Raw genomic sequence first — 15008 nt, 5'->3', positions numbered from 1 at the left:
ATAGTGTTATGTTACTTTAGGCCTTTATCCAAAGCCCACTGAATACAATGGATAGATTCCTAAATACTTCCAGAGGGCATAGTCTCTTATTTTCTGTCTGTTTCGAGTTTTATAAAAACTGTGAGATAGGGTGAAGAAGGGTGGATAGAGCCTTCCTGTTCTTCTTTGAGGAGAATGAAGGCAAATAAGATCTTCAGAATTATGTTACATCAAATGTAACTGAAACAAAACAAACAAACAAACAAACAAACAAACAAAAAAAACCCCAAACCAACACACATGGAAATCCACAACCAAAAAAAACCCCACTTACAAAATGCAGCAATGCAGTTTTCATTGTCCTTAGGATAAGACAAAGCTACAAGTGTAAAGCAATTGTCACTCAGAACATATAGTCATCCAGAGAATTATCACAAATGAGGATATTACATTTTTTTGAACCCTTCCTTTTGAGTAGTCTGAAGAGACTAGAAAAAGCACAGAAATTCAGTACAGAAATTTCCCAAACTGGCAAGCTGAAAACAATCAACTTCACCATCTCATTCCCCTTTCATCACCTCTCAAGAAAAGCAGAGATTTACATGTATTTTACAAAGAAGATTTTTCTCACTCTACTTATCTTTAAATCAAAATGCAAGGGGGAAAAACCCAAACTGTTGTTTTTCTCTTTGTTCACAGCAAGAGAAGCGTTTTTCTCTAATCACCCACTGGTTGAGGTTCTCAGAACATGCTTGTTCACAGTTTTAAAAAAGCAAATAAATAAAATGTATAGTCAGTAGGAGTACTATAATTTACTAGCATTATAATTTGGCAACATAGGCTTTATGTCAATCAGTTACCCTCTGCTACTTCATACTAACATGTTTTTTGGGAGAGGCTTCAATACATCCTGGCACCTGAAGCTGAGAGAAGTATCCAAGTCACTCCACCACAGATATGAAAGTGAACATTCATCTGTAACATAACAAATAGAAATAAATGAGCGCAAAAAACAAGACACACAACTAAGTGCTTTCCCATATCTAGTACACATAAACATTATATTCTGGTGGCATTACATTCAACAGAAAAAGAAGAGAGTCTCTGTATCAAAATAACTCTGTGGGTTCAGACCTAAGATGACACCTGGAGGAGGCAAGGTTCCATTTTTTTATCCACAGAGTGCAGAAACACAAAAATGAGACTCTATTAAATTCTGTTCTGAAAGTACTAGTTTTATTCTTAAGTTAATATGGGAAATATAGTTCATGGTAGTGTATTACAATGTCCTGCACAGCCATTGTTCAGTGCAGTTGGTATTGCAAAGGCCATTCAAATGGAAGGGCTGTATTGTTTTTTCTGTACACATGATCTTTGGTTTGGACAAGGTCAAGAATAATTAGGAGTAGTTGTGTGATTCACAAGCTAGTAAAAGTTAGCAAAAATTACAAAAATGTCATTTCAATTGGAGTAAATGGAAAATTTCCTACTTAATGAGAAAGGTGGTAACATATATTACAATAGCAATGAATCTTCAGATACTGCAGACAAAACATTATGGTTGTACCTTGTGCTTACCTCATACAAGATTGTCTAAGTATATGCTTCAAGACTCACAATGATTCTCTGTTAAAGTACATTAAAACTACAATTTTGTTTTACATTCTGTGATGACAGACACTCCAAAATAATTTACAAAACTAAAAATCTTTACTCAGGTCTACAAGCAAGTATCAGTAACGCTCACAATAAATATAATTGGGCAGCAAGGTCTCAGAAAGTGGCCAGAAAAATCTCAGGAAAAGAGGAATGACAGAAGAATCTATGGAGTTGTAAGCAATTTGGTGTCATTATGGGCCAGAGAACATTAAGTCCTTGTAGATGATTATAAAGACAAGACTGACCAAAGCATTATGCATCTTGATGAAAGTGCTAAGAGAAATGCATATTCATGAGACAATCTGCAGACACTGCTTCCATTCCAACCTCATTGCAAGCAGGGTGCTCCTTACACACAAACAGTAACTGCCTTGTTCCAAAGACAGGAAATGCATTCTTTGTCAAATTAACCTGTTAAATCTTCAGTTATCATATTTCTTAGGATGTATCAGTATCAAGTTGGAATGCCCAGCTGAACCCACAGAAAATAAGACCTACAAATGCAAAATATGCAAATATCCAGGATCTTTTTTGAAACGGAATACCTTGAAAGTAGCTTGCATGAATTCCTATATATGCTGTAGGAAGTAAAATTCAATACTACACGTTAAGCAAAAAAACAGATTTTTCATTCTGCATGATCAAAAAGCCATGGAGTCTTAGAATAGGTTTAATCAGTGAAGAGATAGATTTCTGGCTTAATCACTAAATTTCTTGCACAATAAAATGGGAAAACAAACATCAGTGTCCACTGCAGAATTCTATTCTGAAAAGAAAATCCAAAATAAGGATCTCCAAATACTTACATGGAACAATTTTAAGGAGTTCAACAAGGTGAAGTGCTGGGACCTGACTTAGGTCTCAACAACCCCATGAAGAGCTACAGGTTCAGGGAAGAGTGGCTGGAGAGGTGGACAACTGGAAAGAAATAAGGCAAAGGTTTCCTTTCTTTTCAGTACCTCTTGGTGAAGAGTCAGAGATTGCTGAGGTGAGATTCACTTGATTCGTAAGTTACTAGGGTTTATCAGTCTATTCTATTGACTGTAATGAAAATTAATATGAAAAAATAGAAATGTAAAACTGGAAATGCAAGCAAACTGTGTAAAGACTGTGGAAAACTAAAACCCTGAGAGTTATTGAAGATAGAGAATCCATGATCTGCAAGACAATGTTGCAAGGATTTCAGGATAGATTTGAAATTTTAATGAAATGTGCAGATACCAACATACTTTTAGGTTATGTGCACTAGTGTAATGCAATAAAACTGAATTTTAGCCGGTCAGAAAAATGACACCTAACTGTAGTTTTAGGTAGATTCTATCTCAACTGTATGCTACACTGAATCCTGTCCCTTTTAGAGACAATCAATAGCCTTTTAAAATCATATATCTAAACCTGATATGCACTATTTTGAATTACCAAACTGGAAGGTACATTTCTTTTGCAACAACATGATTTTGAAGCAAAAGCTTTTCCTAGTCTAGGAACTGAGCATTCACTGAACACAGTCTTTATGAGAATTACTCCTTCAGCCTATGTCTGGGTGATATGATGTAGCAATTTCAGAGCTGGAATACCACATCTAATCCTGTCGTTGAAATTACATGCTTGCAGGGGAATAAAAACCTATAGAAGTTTAGCTTGAAGTCTACAACCTACATGACAGTTAATCTTCACCTTCACTGAAGGCTCTGATAGGGTCTTTATCTAAAAGATCTCAGAATCATAGAATTGTTTAGGTCAGCGAAGACCTTTGAGATAATCAAGTCCAGCCATTAACCCAGCACCTCAAGGTCCACCACTAAACCAAGCCCCTAAGTACAACATCTACATGTCTTTTATAAACCTCCAGGTATGCGGATTCAACCACTTCCCTGGGCACCCTGCTCCAAGGCTTGACAACAACTTTGGTGAAGAAATTTTTCCTAGTAGGTAGTCTAAACCTCCCCTAGAGCAACCTGAGGGCATTTCCTCTCATTCTATTTCTTGCTACTTGGGAGAAAAAAACAACATCCACCTCACTACAGCCTTCTTTCAGGTAGTTGTAGAGAATGATGAGGTCCCTCCTGAGCCTTCTCTTCTCTAGATTAAACAACTCCATTTCAGCCACTTCTCAAAGACCTGTGTTCCTGACTCTTCACAGCTTCTTTCTGTTCCATGAGGAGCACAAGGAGTCTGGGGCAAAGGCAGTTCTGAGGACAAGGTTGCAGTGTGTAACCTTGGCGCACCCTGGAGGCAGAGCTTAAGACAGACACACCTTCACCATACCGGAACTGAAATGGCCCCAGGCATCAGTCAGGATCCCAGGTGAGGCTGCTTAGGGTCATTATGGCTTGCACAAAGTCGGGGTAAAAAATTAGCATCTCATCAAATGCTCTAGGATTTTTATAAAGAAAAATGTAGATTAACATTATTTCATAATTGAAATGGTTTGGGGGAAAAAATGCATTTGTCATATTACACAAAACTGGAAAACATATTTACTCATTTAAATTTTTTTCAGTCCAAACACAAATCTGTATTTATTTTCTTCTTAACTCTGAAATTCTTTTCACTGAATTACCTAAGTGAAGATTGAAAAAGATAGAATGCAATGCATCAGATAATATTTTTTTTATCTGGCAGGTTTAATTACCTAACATAAATATTGTAATTTATTAACACTTTTAATAATGCGACCTTCAACTATTCATCAGGGAAAACCAAACATTATATACAAAGACATTTGTTCTAAAATGACTGTAACTACTGAAACATTTTCTCTTTAGCATGTACATACACTGTATTTCAAAAAGAAGCATATAATGTTTTAATTTGACAAAGTTTTATTCACAACATGTTATTCTTGTGTTATGACTAACAAAAAAATCTATTTGACATTTGTAATCCTGCTGCATTGTGAAAGAGAGAAATAAGGCAGCAGACTGAATTTCATATTCATACATGATGATAAACAACAGTACTTTGCACTTACATCTTATTTTTCATTTTTAGGATGTCAAAACTCTTTATAAAAACTCCCAAATTTATATTCTTACTTTGTAGATGTCATCCAAGGATATCTGAGGCAGACAGACAGAATTACACGAAGTCATACAGACGTTGAGGGGAAATGTATTCAACTTTGTGAGATGTAAGAGCAGAAAAGATTTCTTGTGTTAACCTTCACCTTGCCCCAGTTGAAATACAACCTTACAGTATGAAATAAACAGAAATTTGCTAAGTTTTTCCAATAGCATGTGTTTCAAGTCCCCAGAGGTGCAGATATTAACAATAACATAGTTTCAAATAATATTATTGGCTGTAGCATGGCAACCCAAAGTTCATGTCTGATTTACTACAGAAAATGTTGAAACAGGCAATTTTCGCATTTTTTTTTGAATGATCAGTTAATGAGAAACATTAAAGGAAATCAAGTTCAGTTCCTATAGCCTTTAAATCTTCATTTATATTTAACAGTATTTAAAGTAAGATTACCACACTCACAGCCTCTTTGGAAGGCAATCAGGTCATGAAGACGAAGGTGATTTTTTTCTTCACGACTTTTCTGCAGAATGTTGTGTGTTTGGTGAAGAGAGGGACCTCAGGAAGACTGGGAGGAAATCTTAGGAAAAAAGTACACAAACAGGCACAGTAAACCTGCAGTGAAAGTACAATGTCAATCAAACACTATCATACAAGTGCAAAAGGAAAGATCTTGAAAGTATTGGAAAGTTAAGGATCACATGCTCAGCTCTACAAATATTTTAAACACTATCTGTCTCTCTGTCAGTTTCTTTTCTCCAGATTTAGAAATGCATTTTGAGGAATGGGTGTGAAAGTAGTTCCAACATGGTTATAGCTCCTTCTTCCACAGTTATGCCCCTGAAAACAGCAGTTCCTACATTAACAACTCAGAGCACTGTTGATCAGTATCTTGAATTCTAAGACTACTATGCTACCAGAAATGTCAGCAGACAGCACCACTAAGTTACAATATCAAATAATTCACCTATCTATAGCACTTTTTCCAAGGTTAAACAGTGCCAGCAATTGGAGCTAATCTAAACATCAGATGAACCTATGTTTAGAGATGAAATTATATATGATGCATGCCTTGAGATTATTATTCTTAAAATTGCACTCTCAAAAATTCATAGTATAACTGAAAGAGCTTGATGTCTGTATATGTATGTTATATATGTTTTCTCTGAACTATTTAAAATGACCAGCATTGAGGTCCTTGTGTATTGTGTGCTATTCATAAAAATCTCATGCAAAGGCTAAAGAACACAGTCCAAACTAACTGTGTTCTTTTCACTTTGGATAAACATCCAGATTATTACCTGGGATTTTTCAAGGCCTGTCTGGATGAGAAATCAGTCAGAGAATCTTAAAAGGATGTGTGTTCTTATGCGATGTCTAATATATCCAATTTTCAATGCATTTAATTAAAAAAATTAAAAAGTTGCTATGATGTAAGCTCACAGACATGAGATTTCAGAGCAACTCACTGACTTTAATTAATCCTATCATCCTTCTTCTGTGTCATAAAAATATTTTACTTCTGTTTTTGCAAAAATAAATTAAGCATTTTGCCTACATAAAAACAAGCATATAATGGAAAAGTTATAAGTGTTTACACACTTGTGAGTTTTCATTAACAACTAGAAAAGAGGCCTACAAAGCTGTATCTGTCTGAAATAAGTCCTATATTTTTCTTTGATTAATTCATAAACCTCTTTTCACCTTTGGTTTTCTTTTTCTAAATTGGAAAACAGTTATTTTATTAAATCATTCTTTCAAAAAACAAAAATATTGTCATTATTGTAAATAAGTCTTGGATAATAAATTATGAGGGAAGATGCTGAATAAAATAAACCTTTCTCTTATGACTTTCCTGACAGAATCCACACGCCTGTTTCTGCACACATCTATTAAAAATCACCTTTAACTATGTGGTACAAGTGGTTGCGGAATTGCCATGTTGATGTCCTGTGAATTATAATTCTGACCTAGAGATGTCAAAGAGATTTTGTCACTACCTTCAGCATTGGAACTTCAGTCTTTGTCTTGGAGCCAATATGCTTTACTGACCTCGACCTGTGACAGTTTAAGACACCAATACCTTCCAGCTCTTGGCTCGTGAGGTTACATCTGGCATAGCAGGGTCAGCTCTCTGCTAAGTCTGGTCAGTGTTTTGGTCTGAAATGCCTGATTTGCACTAACAGCTGCTGATATTAAGGGAAAAGTTCTCTTTTGCTGAGTCTTTAGGAGGGCAGAATCCTCAATAGAAAGGTTCAGAAGAGATGTTCAGGGAAAATAATTACTTGAACCAACAGAATTTCACTGTAGAAGCATTAAGATGTAGAAAAAGCACTTGTCATCAAGGAAAATGATTTACAGAAGTTAGACAAGCCTTCTTTGATATTCCAGTTTAGTTCAGTGAGAATTTTATCTTACTTTTCTTTCCCCTGCATTTATCCAAATCTCACCAGGAGTTTTTACCATTCCTAAATTTAATGAATAGAAAGTAAGTAATACAAAATACTTCATGAAAAATTTCTCTGAATTTATGAACGAAATTTTCTTCTCTTCTCTTTGTAAAGTAAATTCAAATCTTTACAGAGATTCTTGTATTTTTGCCTTGCAAATAAGACAGCAATTACATTAAACCCCATAAATTTTCATAAAATTTTCATATTCTATCGCTCTTGACCATTAACATAATAAAAAAAAAAGAAAAAAGTCTAAGGATATCTTTTATGACTTTGCATGAGATTTACATGAGAAATTTGCATGCATCTAGGTTATAAGTCTTTTCTGATTATGCAGACATTTTCTGTAGATTTCTTCTGGCCCTTACAATATATTGTACACACCACATCTCCTGAGAATTTAAAGCAAGATTAATATTTTAATAGATTTATCTAAAATAGGTCAAATTGTAATAAGATGGAAACCAAATGGTCCTTTGGCTATACCTATAATTTTCTAGATAATCTCCTGTATAGATCAGTTATCCTGTGAAAATAAAAAAAAAACCCAAAACCCAAACAACTTTTGAATCAGAGATACAAATCCACAGGGCATTCACAGATATCCTCAGAGCCATGGGATCCTTTCTGCTGATAAGCACACCAGAGTTGATTAACAATGTATGTGGAATACCCTCACAGAACAACACTTTTACAAGTTCTGACACTAAAGCAATGGTCAACCATCAGAAATAAAACCTGATCCTATTTGTGATAGAATTAGACACTGAGGGAAATACTAGAAAGTGATGTAGCATACTTTATGATTTATTTTTGTGGTTTAGTTTCCTTTTTGCCATGCATGGTCTTCAAGGAAATAATAAAAAAATGCCTGTTTTGCCACCAGAAAATTATACCAAACATACAGAACAGCAAACAACAACAACACAAAACAAACAAACAAAAAAAAACCTGAAAAAGTGGGTTTGAGACTTTATTCCCTCTTCATTTTTCAACTTATTTTCCAGGCCTGGTGCAGTGGGTCTTTTTGGGATAGAGTTAATTTCCTTCATTGCAGCCCAGATGATGCTGGTTTGGATTTTTCACTAAAGCAGTGTTGATAACACACACCAGTGATTTGGCTATTGCTGAGCAGTATTTGCACAATTGTCTCCCTTTTCTTCTCTGTCCCTGCAGTGGGTAGGCTGAGTGTGGGTAAGAATTTGGGAATGGACACAATACAGCTGACACAAATTGACCAAATGAATATTCCATGCCATATGGAATCACACTTAACAATAAAAACCTTGGGGAAGTTTTTTGTGTGCAGTACTAGTCATTGCTGAGATTGGATGGGCTTTGATCTATTTGTGGAAGGTGGCAGATTACTGCCTTTACATCATCTGTTTTTTTTCCCCTTCCTTCCTCTTTCCTGTGCTTATTAAAGTGTCTTTATCTCAACCCATAAGTTTTCTCACTTTTGCTCCTGCTCTTCTCCCCCTCATCCTGCTGGGGATAAGGAGTGAGCAGGCAGCTGTGTGCTGTCTAGCTGCTGGCCAGGGTCAATCCACCACAATTTACATTGCAGGGTTTTTAACTATCTTTACATCAAAGACGTTTCTTACTATCTTAGTTCCTCCACATCCTGTGCATTGGTTTGTGCTCAGTATTCTTTCCTTTCCAGCTTTATCATGATTTTTATCCCTAGTGTATGCTGAAATTTGATACTAAATTCAACACATCCAGCAAATCTGAGTTCTGCAAAAACTATCAGGAAGCCGAGATTATGAGGGTGAATCTAATCTTATACTTCTATTGCCATAGTCTAGAAAGATCTTGCAAACCTTGTCCATTTGTGATTTTCTGAGATATGTGCTATTGCTGTAGAGTCAGTAACTTAATAGAAGAGACATCAACAGTCAGGACAAAATACCTCAGAAAAATAGTGCTATACACAATTTATATGATAACAAATATTAAAGTTTAGGCTTTCACTTTGAGACAAATTTTATCTTTAATTTAAAGAAGTACTAGAGAGTGCTAGATTGTCTCAAAATCTCTTCTGGAAAAAGCCACTGGATTTCAGATGAGTACAAAAAAACACATACACACACAGAGATAGAGAATAATTGGGTGAAGGTTGTAAGAGGTTCAGCATAATGATAAGATGATAAAGATAGAAATTCACTTTTCCCTAACAGCTAGATTTCCTGTCGGTAACTGAACACAAAATGTTCACAAATACACTGTGACAAATGTACATTTCTTTAAAATGAGAATGAAGTAGAATTTAGGATTACAAATCCAAATTGTGAGTACCTAGAACCTGGAAACTTCCCGGAATATGGGAACTTCCATATTAACTTCTGTGCATTCGGGCATTTTCATCCTGGCCTCTACATCTAGCTGAGTCTGGATGGATCCTTAGAATACGTGCTCATTTTCTTAAGCCCTAGGGAAAGCCTGCTAGGCAAGAACAAAACATACACACTACACAACAGGCATGATCCATACACACTGGTCACACACATATGTCCATTTTCATTCAGAACAGAGGGAAAAAATCCAACAAAATAGAGCAGAACGAAAGGAGAGAAATAATACCTCCATTCTCTCTCTTCACCCAACAGGTCTTGTCCTGGAAGGTGGTCAGAATTTATTAGTTTCCTTACACTGAGAGCATTCTACTAGTAGAAAGAGCTCAGTGTTGATCTTTTCTCCAAAAAGTGTCATTTTCTTTGTTTTGTTGCTGATGGTGGTGGTGGGTTTTGTGGGGTTTTTTTTTCTAATGACACTTTTAGAGAATCCTAGAAGCAGAACCCAGTCTGTTTATCCATCTTATTTTCAGGGAAACCCACAGTACCTGAGCTAGAGAGCTGTCCCTCTTTTTTTTACTGTGATGAAGAGTGGATTGTTTTCTAGAAAGCTACAAAGAGGTGCTTTTAATAATTTTTAATACCTTCACTTCACTAGTAACCTTGTGGTGAGAGCAGCTCTGTGGAAAATGGTATTTGGGAATACTGCATCTCTGCACTAAAGCAGCCATGGACATGACAAAAGAGATTAATCCATTAAGAATGCAAAGTTGCAGGATAGTAAACTATGCCAGATAATTTCCCTACTATATTAAAAAATCACTGTCTTTAATACTAGGCTTCCTGACAGAAGATATGACACAATTTGTGAATTTCCTGTTCATTCCCATAAGAAAATACAAAAATTTATTTTTCTCAATAGCTGAAATCTGGGAGGAAACATTTAACACCAACCATAAAGATATCACAAAGTAATTTAAGTTGAAAAACAAATAATATGATTTTATCTTACACATGTTAATATTTTTCTACTTGTTAATATTTTTCTACTTAAATATTTTTAGTCTCCTACAGGTAGAAACCCCTCTTTTATTAATGTTTTTGTTCTAGTAGTTTAACAAATCTTAAAAACTCTATTATTTTTTCTATACTTTCTTTCTAGTGCTTAGATTTTAAAAAAAATACAAAATGAAAAAAATTCTTTAGAAAAGGCAGTTAAAATATTGCAGCAAGTGTTTTAGTTAAAGAAAATTCTTATCCAACATGACATTAGGGGTTAGTTTTCAAGCAGGAAAAGCTATGTCATGCCTTGTTCTTGAGACTCCCCAGTAATTTCCACTACTTTTCTCTAAAACAGTCTCTCAGTTTATTTGCATGAGTGCCAGATGTTCTACTTAGCAAATTCACGATAGATTGAATTATTTAAATTTAAAACTATGATTTTTGTATCGACAGTTGTCTCAGATCCATATTTTTAACACCCTTCTTGCACCCAATAACACCCAAACACAATACCTATACAACAATGGAAAGCACAAAAATAGTTCAGTGCCAAGGCAGAACAATAGAGTGCATTTACCAGAGAGAATATTTCACAATTTTTTTCAGAAACTGCATGCTGCTGATCCTCTCCTAACCTCCCTAAACTTTTAAAGAACCATTACTGTGTTATAGAGCTTCTGGGAACTGCCACTTTGAAGTAAATTTCCAAATAATGAATTTGATTTTTTAAGGAATGTACTTTCTCTGTGTGTTTGCATGTTTGAAATGGCTAATGGGGAGCTTCTATTATGATGTACTTTATTACTTATGCAGCACTATAAATGTATGAGATGTTCACAGATTAATAAAACAGAGAAGGAGTTCACAACATAAGGGGAGAAGCTTTTTGACTTTATATCTTGTCCTAGCAGCATCACCTCTGTATGTAGTCAAAGGGAGGACAGTTCTTCCAATTCCTGTGAGGAAAGTTATCTTGCGCCATTCAACTACAAGTCCCTTCTTCCATTGTTGTTGCATGAACTCCGCAGGCTGCCAATTTGTGGGACAGCATCAGTGTGCACAGCGCATTTATTCTCTTCATCCAACTGCAAAAAAGGAAAGGGAAAGAGTAACCTTCATGCTTTATGGTCATTCTGAAGCATATATAACCTAAGGTTTCTATGTCCCTTTATTTCTACCCATTCACATTTATCTGGGGAAAAAAACCACCTATAATCTTGCTCTAATTCACTTAATTGTGGATCGTTCAGAACTTCTTGAACTCTTTAAAGAATGGAATGATATTTTCATCTTCCCAATACAAGGCCCAAGCATAAAAATATCTTTTCAATCTCAGCCAATAAATTATTCATGATCCCCCAGGCAGTGTGCTCTATATCATGAAATAAATAACTGTATTTGATAATGTCATTATCAAAGAAAGCAGTTTTCTTGATGTGAACAGAGCCTTAAAGATAGACTTAACAGTACTCTTTTCGCTCTGATCCCTGTCCACAGTACCAAGAGGAGACCCATATCTGCAATCCTGTCTTGAGAAAGTGCTGCAGTGTTCATGGCTCACCTGGGTGCCCCAAGCCCCTGGGAGAGAGATGGGGATGGATCCTGGGCTTGGTACACTCCCAGGACCCCCTGCTCTCCAGGCCAGTTGGAAGGCACCCAGGCTTGACAAGGTGACAGCCACTCCTCTCCCCCTCCCCTGGTTCCCTATATGGTTATGATTCTAGAGTGTTCTTCTTTGTTCATGTTTAAGCAGTTATTTGGTTGGTTTTCTTTTTATAGTACTGTTATTTCCTTGGATATATGATTTGTCGCTCAGAAATCCCCCTTTCCCCATTTGCTCCCCAAATCTCCTCCTTCCCTTTCCCCTCCCCCTATAAAAGTTACTGTACAAGAGGGCTCGGGGCCATTTTGTCGATGCCCCGAGACCCCTCCAACTCCCCTCACCCCTTACCCTAATAAACCCTTCTTGGAGCACCGACAATCTGGACTGCATCTCCTGTTTGCTTCGCCGACCTGCTGACAGCACCTGCGCTCCCTCGGGGCCCCGCCCTCTCCCGCAGTCTCTCCCTTCCCCGAACTCCGGGCTGGTTGGGGCACCCACGGACAGGACTTCCACAAGAAAGTACTTCTAGGGGAGAATTTTAAAAAGACAAAAAGCGTTGAAGACTGGAGAACCTGTCATGATTCACGTTTCATCCACATGAAGTACTACAGCCATTTCCATCAAGACTAAAAATAAGGATACTTTATGACTGTATAAAGATTTCATTGTTTAACGCACAGGAAGAGTTTGTTTTGGTGCAAATTGGACGGAACCAAGGCTGAATTTGGGTATATGGGCACCATGATGTGGACTGCATAATTTGGAATGTGAGCACAAAACCCTTTAGCACTTAGCACTTTTGGCATGTGCAGAACACACTTGGGCCTGGAAACTGGTTCACACTTGGCTGGCCACAGAGATGAGACATGGAGGTACTGTTCTAAAGACATAATAAAGTGAAGCAGGTGAGAAACTGATCCTTAGCTTGCTGTATCTCTCACTAATCAGTTAATCAGCATTTCAGCTATAATATTAACATTAAGATGAAAGTTTGACTCCTTTTCATTTCCTTTTAAAATGAAATCAGAACTGTTTTCCTTTTATGCAAGTTTTTTTTCTTTTTTGAAGTACAAAAGAGAGAGACTAGAGGAAAGGACATCCTTGGCTTTTTACCAATCAAAAGGAATGAAACTTGGTTGAAAAAAATAAGAAGGCATTTCTGAAGAATGAGGTATATTAATTACCTGATTAAATTCAGGTAATTTAGCATGTCTCTTTAGCCATAAATAAATGTACACTTCAGTTAAACAGGTACTTAGACACTTATGCCTGGAAAAAATTACTGCTTTCCAAATAGGAATATATTTAGAGATGAAAGATAGAAAACTGGGTAGACAGAGTGAAAACTCATCTTGACAAATGTTAAAGGAATTCAAAGCCATTTGTAATCAAAAAAGTGGGTTTACCTGACTCTTCATTTACACTTTCTATGTCTATACATTCAGTCCAAGGATAAGAAACAGTAATAAAAAAATACACTGTGATCATGGGTCACTTTTTAATTTTTTGTTTCTAAAATCTCATGATACTACAGGATTTCTTCCCTGCATCCTGCTTGAAAAGGCAGAAAACACTAGCAACAGACTGGATCTTTAAATGCATATGTGATCATTTTAAGGTTTGTCCATACAGAGTGCCTGCAGGATGCATTGAATTATTATGTTAATGTAATTTGTTTGCACTAACAATGTTAGCCTCAGCAGGTTCATCCTAACTCAAAACTTTTGAGTAACATCAAAAAGGCAACTAGCGCAGATGTACAGTCGGAATATCTGTGCAAATTTTGTACCTTTCCATAAATAGGTGATTGAGTATTTAAAAAAAAAAAAATCATTGCAGTTGACTCCATTTATTCTGAATACTTGTACAGTAACTCTAGTGCCTTCAATTTGGAAATAAACTAACCCTCAGCTCTGAATACCAGAATCTGATCCCCAGAGTCCCAGAGTATTTGGCAACTTATTTGAGATCAGCAATGCCTACTAATATTGACAATATCGTATAAGCAAAAGTATTTCCTTTTAAGTAGACAAAGAAATATCCACAAGACTTAATCTCAAAGACTTTTGTGGTAAAGTGGAATTTGAAATTTAGATGTTTAAATGCAAGTGCTACAATCCTAAAAAAAAAAAAACCCAAAAACCAGCAACTCTGCTCTTGCCTTAGCTGTACTGACTGTACAGTGACTTCCCTGTTATTCTACAGTATTAATGCATTTATCCAAAGACCACTGAAGGTAAAATGCATAAAGAGCTTCTTGAACAGAATCCTAAACAAAGTACTGTTTCATTTAGGTGAATGCCTAAACCATTGAGCTACAGTGATGCTCCTCTTGTGTTCACTTTTATTACATTATTCATCAGCTTTGTGTTGAGCATTCTTACCATTTCAATGAGAAAGGCTAAAATGTGTAATTGTCTAGAATAGCTTGTTGGTTTAGTTACAGGATATTGTGGAGTTAGTCATACCAAAGCGGGAAATTAAGCCAGTTCTGTTATCTCTGGGTAAATAACTTGATTGCATGAAAGATGGGGAGCTGTTGTGTTTGAAATTTTTTTATGGATCTAATCAATGTCATTAAACTACTCCGTCTTTAAATTTTTAGTTGTGACTCAGTAACAATAAAGATCCAACAAACTCTGTGATTGCTTTTATTATCCTTAGCTATTAACTACCTTTCATGCAGAAAAGTATGCCCCCAAAATACAGGTATATTTATGGACATAATTTCTGGACAACAGAGGGGGGGGAAAATCACAGAAGTCACTTGTTGCTGATAGATAAGAAAACAGGTTGTAATGCAGCAAGTGCTTTGGCAAACCATGCGGACCACATGGGGTGTGTCAAAATGTACCCAGCAGAAGAATTCTCTCTGCAAGCAGCCTGTACACAGGCAATTATATTACAGACATTGGCACCAAGGGACAAAATCAACCTCGGAGGAGTGAATCAAATAGAGCTCAAGACACATGTTGTGAAATTGCCCCAAGGAAT

General features: G+C 36.2%; 1 long non-coding RNA gene across 1 annotated transcript; it reads right to left on the bottom strand.

Annotated features, from left to right (window-relative positions):
- Positions 1 to 5113: 5113 nt before the first annotated feature.
- Positions 5114 to 11491, bottom strand: LOC146444671 (uncharacterized). The gene is made up of 3 exons (XR_014850334.1): positions 11329 to 11491; positions 7404 to 7507; positions 5114 to 5242 (listed from the first exon to the last, which is right to left on the bottom strand). It is a non-coding gene; the product is annotated as an uncharacterized LOC146444671 (long non-coding RNA).
- Positions 11492 to 15008: the final 3517 nt, after the last annotated feature.

Source organism: Lichenostomus cassidix, chromosome 1 (assembly GCF_008360975.1).
Source record: "Lichenostomus cassidix isolate B80296 chromosome 1, HeHo_3.0, whole genome shotgun sequence".
In the NCBI taxonomy this organism is placed as follows: domain Eukaryota; kingdom Metazoa; phylum Chordata; class Aves; order Passeriformes; family Meliphagidae; genus Lichenostomus; species Lichenostomus cassidix.
Note: the sequence above shows the minus strand (reverse complement) of the source record. Positions and strands in the feature narration are given on the sequence as shown.